The sequence below is a fragment of the Vidua chalybeata genome, chromosome 2 (assembly GCF_026979565.1).
Source record: "Vidua chalybeata isolate OUT-0048 chromosome 2, bVidCha1 merged haplotype, whole genome shotgun sequence".
In the NCBI taxonomy this organism is placed as follows: Eukaryota; Metazoa; Chordata; class Aves; order Passeriformes; family Viduidae; genus Vidua; species Vidua chalybeata.
In genome coordinates this window covers 112,488,635-112,499,011 of record NC_071531.1, presented here as the reverse complement: position 1 = coordinate 112,499,011, position 10,377 = coordinate 112,488,635, and positions in this window count along the sequence as shown.

Here is a 10,377-nt window from a genome sequence, read left to right as displayed (position 1 = left end):
TGTATGTGTCCTATCATTATATTACTTTCTAATAGTTTGAATGCTGGTAAGCTGGTGCCTCAAAACATAAGTATTGTTTGCAGAAATGACTGATGGTTTTATGTAGTGAGTTTTCATTGTGTGAATAATTGGAAGCATAGTGAGAGTAATCTGTTTGAAATCTTAAGGAAGGTTCTTGATTTTCAATTACTTTAGCACTCGACACTTTTTATGCTTTAAATTTTAGATTAGGTTGGAAAACTTGTTTATCCTTGGGATTCCTCACCACCCTACAGCCCTTTTTTTTTTTTTTTTTAATATAATACTCAGCATTTGCTTCTACTACTGGAAAACTGGCTGTAGCGTTCCCATGACCACATGTAAAACACGGTTGTCAGCTCTGTTGCAGACACACAGATTTCAGAAGAGCTTTGTGTTTCAAACATGCAGGTCCCTGCTGCTGGATAGGGAATCATCTCCAGCAGCAGCAGCAGAGCTCAGAGGGCCAGCCATGGGTGGGGTGACGGTATCATTCCCGCAGGAGCAGACCAGCCATATCCTCCTCCAGCTGAGGGCAGCGGTACAGCCCCACTGCTGCTGGAAGTTACAGGCTGCAGGATGCAGTGACCTTGCACAAAGGCAGAAAAGGAGATGCAGGACAGCAGTGTGGTAACATGTTGCCTTGAGCCTACTTCTAACTGCTTTTAGAAGTTAAAAAGCAAACTCTGCTGAAAGGGAGCTCTGGTCATTCCAGGCCAGATCTTCATTTAGTACAGATCTCTAAAGGACATCCAAGGTATTACCTTTAGAGCCCTTCAATAGCCATATTTACATGCAAGAAAACGTCAGCAAAGGCCTAACATAATATTTGTACCTCTCTAAGACTTCCAGCTTCCATGTTTTGTTCAGACAACTGACACAGACGTGCTGGGCTACATTTCCAAACTCTTGCATGGGATATGCACTCCTGGGAGCAGGGGCAGGACCGCATGGCCGCGTGCTGTGGGAACCCCACGCAGATCTACAATGCATGTCACATGTAACGCTGTGCAGATGCTTCTCTTCACTCCTGTGCCCTCTGGAGGGTATTTTTGAGTTCCGTGGCATTCCAATGTACTCAAGCATTGCAGTTCTTCTGTTAAAACGTGCTTTTGGGTAATTAGTATAATCTATGTGTATATCAAAAGGAACTAACTACTTTGTGTAATCATAATGGTATTTACTGCTTCATTTACAGCTTGTAAATCACAAGGTATTTCCTAAGTCTTGGAAAAGACTGCCACTGTATATCAGTGACAAAGAATGAAAATCAGAAAGCAACTCAGAAAAGATTATGCTTCCAACCAGATCACAGAGTAAGACACACGAGGCCTGATTCACTGTTGTCAATTTTTGTTGGAATAATTGCATTAATTTAGGTGAGATAATAGTAACGCACTAAGTTGATTTTTCTTTCTTTCATTAAAAAAAAAAGGGGGCAGATGTAACTGAAGAACAAATTTTCTAAAGATCAAGAGTCACTGGTGTTCTACAATGCCAATTTGATGAGCTTGTTTCAAGAAGGGCAGCTTCAATCTTGTTGTAGCTCCAAAGGTAATTTTGTCAGCAGGAGTATTCCCACTGAAGTCATCAGTCTGGCACAAGGACATGAGTTTTGCAGGATCACAGCCCTTCAGTGGGGAAAAAAACATTTGTTCATTTCTGTGACTGTCACTTGAAAAATTCTGCCTGAATTCCACATCTGTATAATTTTTTGGTAGAGGTGCTCTTACAGAAAGAAAACTATACTTACCTGAAGCCTTTCTAAAAATACTAACACACCACAGAGTAATTTAAAAGTGGATTTTGCTTCATCATTTTATTATCCATTCTGCCTATCATTGCTTCCATGGCCAACAAAAGGACATCTGTGGAATGAGCCTTTCTCACAATTAAATCCATTACTGAGGAGGTATGAGTCTGTTACTTGTTAATGGGGTTTTGAAATCATTCATAGCTCACCCAGACCATATATGTGCGCTTTTAGATTGTCTTTTGCCAGTTTTTTCATTCCTGGTAGTGAGGATGCAGAATTGACATAGTTACATGCACACAACCTGGATATATTTAATGAAAATTAATTTCTAAATTTATCACACTACTGAAAATATTTTTTCAATAGAACAAAAATATAACAAAAGTAAAACATTTATTAATCAGATATATTTTTTATATAAACAAGAGTTTGGCTGACCAGAAAGGAAAGAACAAGGGATTCTTTGAGTGAGCACATTTGTTAATAACATAGTAAATCCAGGAGTTTGTGGCTTTATACAGCTTGTTTTTCTGTTGCTGTTGTGGTGCAGTATGACACTTCTAATACTTATCTTGATGAAATTTACATTTTCCCCATTTTGGAAATCTTTTATTTGCTCTTGTGCTGATTCCTAGTCTATTCTTGCTTTAGTTTAGGGATTTTTTTCTTTTTTTTTTTTTAATTTAAAAGCAAAACAAAAAACCAACCCTAACAGGTATTATTTTTCAAATGTGAGTTTAATTCTGTACAGGCCACAAATGTATATGTGAAATTAGAGTAGCCTTCTTTGTTATAGGAAATTCTTTCTTCAGGAGAAAATTAGCTCTAATTATCCTGCATACTGCAGTGGGCAGCTGGAATTTAAATTTGATAAATTAAAGCAAATTTAATAGGCTGTTTTTGAGAATCTGGCCCACATTGCAGAGTGCTTTATGACTAAAAGTACCCATTGAAAGTTCACAAAATAAAGTGTGCGCGACATGCAAGCAACAAAAAAAAAAGGTGTTATAATGTGGATGTCATAAAGAAATAATTCTTACCTGTTTCTCTGCATTCAGTGATAGCTCATCCATTCAAGTATCTGTGCTTGGTCAGATGGATTTCATGCCTTAATTGTATCCAGTCATTTTGCTGAACCTGTGAAACAGAGAGGGTCTTGTTCATGATGTTCATGGTGTTAAAACTGAACAAGGCACAGCAGAACATTTAGCAGAATTTACTTATGAGGTGTTTGCACATTGGAATTACTGAGAAACAACAGGAAGCCATGAGGTGAAAGGAAGAGAACTGAGCCACGTCATTTAAATTTTTCTCAAACAAAATTTACCCTTTTTGTTTCCTGTGAACTTAAATCTGTCCAATAAAAGCTTAGAAACATGCCATGCTTCAGGACATCAGACAGCATAAGGCAATCCTTTACTTGGAAATAGTGCACTCAACAATAAACATTCTATGTCCAATATTGTATTAGATATTACTTGGATTATTCTGACACAGAACTCATAGACTGCAGTACTTTGATTTTTACATCACTTAAGACTGACTATCAACGTGCCATTTTTAATATGAGCCTAACACAGGGCTTCATTAATTTCTTTTTCAATGCAGATTCCTACAGGATCCAAAGATGGGTCATAAATAACAAGCAGACCCCCTTTATCCAGAATCAGTTGAGATTTACCATGAGGAATAGCTGGGACTGTGGAGGTGCCTAGTGAGACTGCATAACCCACAGCAATTTCCATGTCAGAATGACCCCATGGGACCACATCAGCCACCAAAGGTAAAGCAGCACAGAACATTCTTGTCCTTGTGTTGAAGAGCAGCTCCTCATTTCCAGCTGGCCCTGTTGTAAACTGCAGCATTTGTTGAACTGTTTTACCACAGTTGATGGAATGGTTCTATGGGACACATTCTGGCAGCTCAGAATTCCCTTAAGGACACAGGTACCTGTAACTACCTGTCATGGGTTCACTCTGTCTTGGAATATCCCTTCAGAGAGTGAAAAGCAGGACTTGCCTCTAATCCAGTCCAGCAATTTTTCAGTTAAAATCATAATAAAAAGTCTGTCTTCCGTTGCATTTTCCAGGAAAAGTACTAAAAATAGAGACACTTACGGCATTTGCACATGGTTGAAGAACTCTGTATTCTGTTAAACAGTTTTCTTCCAGAATACCCTTGTTCACCAATTGTAATGAATCTTTCCTGAATAAATTGCAAAGATAGTTTCTTTTTTATAATAGTACTATAATTATTTTTTGAGAGTGAAGGAAAGATGTGTTGGGCTGGGCTAACTCTTAGTAGGACAATAATCTTGAAGTCTCCTGGGGAGACAAATGAATCAGCTCTGAAAAGGAAGAAAAAAACTCTACAATAAGATAAAAAGCAAAGAACTGTCCATACTGTGACAAGGAGCTCAAAAAAAAAAACCCCAAGAGTTGCATAAGATAGTGCCAGGTACTTACAGCTGACAAAATTTTCCACCATCATATCCTGTATTTAGTAGTGCACACTGCCCATCCATGAGTGTTGTATATAATTCCTCAGATCATGGACCAAGATATGGTGAACATGTTGTGGTTCAAATATTTGTCTATATGTACATAAAGAATTGTAAATAGGATGTATATCATAAAATCAGATTTTTCAAACCTACAGAATGAATTACCTATTACCAACAACACTAATGGGGTTTATTTGCTCCATTTGCTCTAAAAAAATTTAGTGGCATGCACTGTGTGTGTATAGTTCTTCCCAAAATTCCTTGGCTCGTTAGCTGGAAATGGACAGCCTCTCTTTTGCTCCACTGGTAGAAAAAAACATTTTCAAACTGGCTCAGAGAAAGCTGCCTGCTCGCCCTTCTGCTGCCACCTCACCCAACCCCTTCCTGCTGATTCCCTTCAACTCAGCTAATTACTGTAGAAATTAGTGATCCCAAAGGGGAAGCAAGGTGCCCATGAGGCAGCAGAACTAGGAAGATGGGAGTCCATGCTATAAAGAGTTTTCAGTTCATCTGCTGAAATCACCAAAGATGTTTACAGAGTGTATAAATTATTTTCTTTTAAATGACCATTTATAGACACCTAGGAGGTTAAAATGAGGGAATTTTTCAAGGCGTATGAGTAGGGATATGCCAACATATAGCATAAAAAGATAAGCTGACTTTCAGAAGGGAAAAACAACAACAACGGTTGATGAAAATCCTAAGGTTAAAAAATAGATTAAAATATATTTCCATATTTTATATGTGAAATAAGGTGATACCAGTTCAGTGGAATCTATTTATGTGTATATTTCTTTAAATATCCTGCATGAGTATATCTTACTTTCCTTTTGTGCACAAGATTTCCCAAGTACCTATCTCTTCTAGAAGGGTTTAGCATATTATCTGATATTTTCATACCTGAATAATTAAACTGGAATAAAAAATGCAAGATCTGACAGTGAAGTTATGGGGGGGAACAATGGAATTCAAAATATCTGTCTCAAAGTAATTTAAAGTTTTCACATCTGTTCTACTTTGTTCCTGTCCAAAATTTTTACCTGTATCTATCTGAGAACTTTGACTAGTTCTGCACACATCTCAGTGCCACCTCAGAAACTCCTGAATCTGTAAACAGTTCTGAGCTTGTGCAGCTTAATTCATATAAAAAGGCTGATTTGAAATGGGACTTTATACAAGACTAGAGTTAGGCATAATCAAAAATCAAAATCCCTATAAAATATCTGTCAGACACCATGAGATAAGATATTTTGCCTTATTATACTAACACCTTTTCTGACAATTCAGTGAAGAACTGGTCAGCAGCAGCATGTATGTTTAATGGTAGGTAAGCCAAAACCCTGAGACTGAAACCCCACAAATCAAAGAGAAATCCAGGTCTCTGCATTCTGAACTATGGGATGTCAAGGAACTCTGAAGAAAGTAACCTTGAATCTAGAATCTGGAAAATCAGGTTTGGGAGAAATCTGCTTTGGAACTGAAATACTCCTTTCTGGTTGTGGGTGATGGAAAAGTGCCCAATGAAACAGTCTATTTTCACAGTATCATCACCACATAATGTTCTGAGTGGTAAGAAGGGGAAAAAAAAAAATCTATTTTCTGACCTTTCAGGTTCTAGCCCAGGACAAAAAAAAAACCAAGTACAGTTGTCATAATTGATATTGGAAAGTCCAGCGGACAGAATTCTGAATGATTAATTGTTCTTATAGCTACATACTGACTTTCTTGAGAGGAACCTAAATAAATAATAAAACCTAGAAATCTCCAGTTAATATTGGCTTAGAAACCGAGTTTTCAGTTTTCTCTCATTCAGGCTGGTCTTTAACTGAAAATTATTAATAGGAAAAAGGAAAAGCATAATAGGATTATTATTTTTTTCCTTTAAGAAGCTGGATGCTCTGAGCTGTATAAATTACCATCACAGTCTCTTTGTGTAAAATTGGATTAGCTGAAAAAGACAAAGTGCAGCCAATGTTCCAAATCTGTAGATTATTTGTCATTAATTGTCAATTTGGGAAGTTCCATTTTTGACTTGGGCGAGTTCTGCTCTACCACACCCGGTACTTCCAAATCCTGCTGAATTATTTTAATTAACATCTCGATTAACTCCTGGGAGAGTGATGTGACTGTGAGGAATTAAAGTTTCTGTGTCAACAGGCAATAATATTGCTGTGATCTAAAATCATGAGAGTTTGTTACTGACTTCCATGGCAGTGGGATAAGCCCAATGTCCATATATTCTGTAGGTAGGCTCCAGCTCTGCAAACAGACTCTCCTTTCCTGCACCCCACTACTGACATGGTTAATTTCTTGTTAGAGAACCAGCATTTATTGGGACACCGGCTGTCATGTTGTTCAGATGGATTGCTAAAAGTTTTTGCTGGTTTTAATTGTTCTGTTGAAGTGTTTCAGGTTGAGATGTGGGTTGGTCCCTCAGGGCATGATCCAAAGTCAGCTGTATCCATAAGAAGTCAAGTGAGTGAAACAGGTTTTGAATCAAAGGTTTCTACAGATTTTCCTGGAAGAGATGGCCTCATTTAAAGGGGAGAAGAGACTGCACTGAGCCTAAAAGAAAAGGCTGCTACCTCAGGGATGTGATCAAGTAAGCTGTGGTTACCTTCAACATGGAAAAGGTAAAATGCAAGGTACAAAAGTTGGGTGCTGCAGTGTTTGTTGTTTTCTCTGGAATGGATGGTCAACTCTGACTTTGGAATTAGTTACCTAAATGACCTACACATCTAATAGGGTATCTAGCAGAAATGGTCTGGCTTTGTGGGGCTTTTTTCCCCAGATAATTTCCCAAAATTCTGGATTTAAATTCAGGATGAAACCACCAGCCTCATCAAACAAACAGAACCTCCAAAACAAATAGGACTTTTCCATCTTTCTTCTTTCCTAAACATAAATCAGGATGCAATATGATCCCCATTTCATAATACAAGTCCTGGCTGATGATTTGTCTCTTTGAACAAGCTGCTTCATACTCCTGGTGCACTGCAGTCTAAGTTTTCAGATTTGCCAGTTAATGAATGGCACAATAGCAAATAAAATAACAAATGCCCTCTTAGTGGTTCCATTTATTGGATTCTTTTACTAATTCCCTATCTGAAGAAAACCATCCCACTCCAAGATTCCTAAGAAGGAAACCTGTAAGCATTTTACAGCTTGATGGCCTTGATTCCCTATCTGCCTCTCCCCATGAAACAGAGCTTTGAATTGGCAGTGTAGTGTTTTACTACCATTTCTTCTGCAGCAATTTCTTCTCCCAACTCTTCTAAGTAAGGTTGAGAGGTCTGTTTCACACTAAAAGTGGAAGAAGTTGTTTCTTTGTTAACTCTGGTGACAGGATTCAGTGTTTGTTGCTCTTATCCAGAGCCTTCCATCTGCTTCTGTTGAGGCCAATATCAACATTCTCTGGTGGTATCAGTTACATCACACGCAGCACTGCCGTGACTGAAAACCCAGAGACATGAAAAGGGCTCATTCTTCTCTGGTGTGGTTTAAATCCTACTGACTTCGGGAACTTCTCTGCACTTCTCAGGATTGCGCGTGCAGTTTAGCAAGAAAAAAAAAAATAAATCTTTAAAAGATCATGTGAAACCCTGCTTACTGAAAGGCAATAGTTTATTTTCTAGCAAAGCAACATTCATCGATCTAGTTGGAATTAACAGTTTTCATTTTGTCATCACGTTTTAAAGAAAAACCACTTTGACTTTCAGAAAAAAAAATACAAAAATAATATTTTGCTACCTTCCAAACATTAGCTTTGATTTACTTTTGGAAGATAACGTGGTTGGTATGTTTTCTCAGGATAGCCTCTATCTATTTCTGTGTGTTGGTTTTAAATGTATCTGAATTTAAAGGGGTTTTAATCTCTGTCTCTTCTGTGAAATTAGATTGTACAAAACTAAATATGACTGCTCTTCATAGTTTGCTGTTCTAGCATAGCCATAAAATGTATCAATGTATGTGTATATATGAATAAATATTTGATGACAGACACTTTAGATTATATATTTAAGCAGCCATGTCAAAACTTCAGAGGTAGATGGCTTCAAAAGCAATGGTATAATCATAATACTTGCAACTTATTTTACAAAATCAAACCATGGCCTCAGCACAGATCTCATATCCTTACCAGTAGTCTGAAACCCACCTTTTCTTTAAAGACCCCTGCTAAGGTTTGTTTTGCCATTGCTTCTTTGACCGAGACGTATTTGAATAATGACAACTGCCCGTGGCTCAGTCTTCAGCACTCATCTCCCGGCAGAGCCGCCCTGGCGCTGCAGAACCAGCGGCTCTGGGCTCCACCTCCAGCGCTCCGAGCTCCTGCGGCTCTGGAGCCGCTCCTTCTGGGAGCCAGCGTCGATGCTTCCCCCTGGGACTGCCTCACTCCCCAAATTTTCCTCACCTAATGCATCTCCCATACACGTCCCACTGCAATTTCCTTTTGCCTGTTTATAACGGTACTGTAGGAATATCCCTGGAATAAAAAGCTTACCCTACTGATTTGCAGTCCCAAGGGGAATTTACATTAGACGTGAAGTTGTTATTATTTACTGAAAAGTAAATGGTGTTATCTTCTTTTCTTTATTATTATGATTCTATTCCTATGATACTATGATGTTTCATGTAAATTTTCATGTGCTGGCATGCCTACAAGTTAATAGTGTAATAGAATGCTCAGCTCTCAACATTAGAGTGTTTTTAAGGTGAATTGCATCACATATGCCATCTCTTTGCAGAAAGAATATGGGGTTTGGCAAAACTACCTGCTGAGCAACATAATGAGATTTTTGTACAAAGTACAAGTTATTGATTATTATTGTATTTTATTTTTCTATGATTTCCTAAGAGGCATTATCAGGTCTTACAGATGGGGTAAGCCTGTTTATTAAGATATTTATTAGCAAATAAAAGTTACAGTACTGGTGGTTATTTTTGAGTTAATGGTGTTTGTTTGGCCTAAAGTTACTAATATAATGATCCACGGTGAAGCCATACATGATCATGCAAAAAAAAAAAAAAAACAAAAAACCAAAAACCCAACTGCTTAACACAGGGTGGTGTACTAATAAAGATGGACTGGCAATACTCTCCAACACTTTGAGATGCTTCAGGGTGGTGTTGTTTTCTCCAGCTAAAAAATGCTCTTCTGTGCTTACCACTGAGCATTCACGCTCAGAAAGCACATACAGTTCACAGCATCAGGGGGAAAAAAAAAACCTGTGCACATTAAAAGCTGCAAAAAGCCATGCTCTCTCCTTCTTGGGAAACACTGTGAATCTGAATTTTAAATGGCTTTTAATGTGCTATTAAGATTCTACAGTACTGTTCACCCTCCTCATGGTGATTCACTGAGCCATGCAACTCCTCTAGTATTTGTCAAAGCTTTCACTGACAAAAGCAGTTTTAAAACTGATCTTATTATGTAAATAACACCAGGGCAACGCACGACGATTCACAGAGAAGTGAATGCCATATATAATAACCATACCCTACCTCAAAAAGCTTAAAGTCATAATGAGCCTTTCATTGCATAAAATCACATGCATGCAATGCAAGACTGAACAGAAGAACTGTAAAGTAATAGGAAATGAGTGTCAGATGCCCACAGTCCATTACATCCTCTTTATTTTACATGGGAAGAGCTTTCTCACCGAGGACTGTCAGGTTTAACACATTATACATGATGAAGAATGAGTATTTCGTTTTAGATCTGGTTACAGAAATGCCTTTGCCGATCTGTGTTCTCCACTGAATTCGGAAGGACTCCTCAGATACAGACTGATTTCAAATAGAAACACCCTCCTCTACCATCTGTACCTCACAACTTGATTAGCGTTTAGGAAGTGCTTCATCACAGAGTTTCACTGTGGGATTAATGCTGCCCGCCTTTTCCTTCAGCAGCTCATAGGGCCACTGGACGGGAATCTCATTTTAGTCGGAACCTTCCTGATACAGGAAATTGAGCAGACATTGAACCAATCTGACGGGAATTATGCTATGTAGCACACACACAAAAAAAAAAAAAAAAAAAAAAAAAAAAAAAAAAAAATTCGAAGTGTATTTGCAGCGCTTGTGGCTGGCCTGGCCAGGC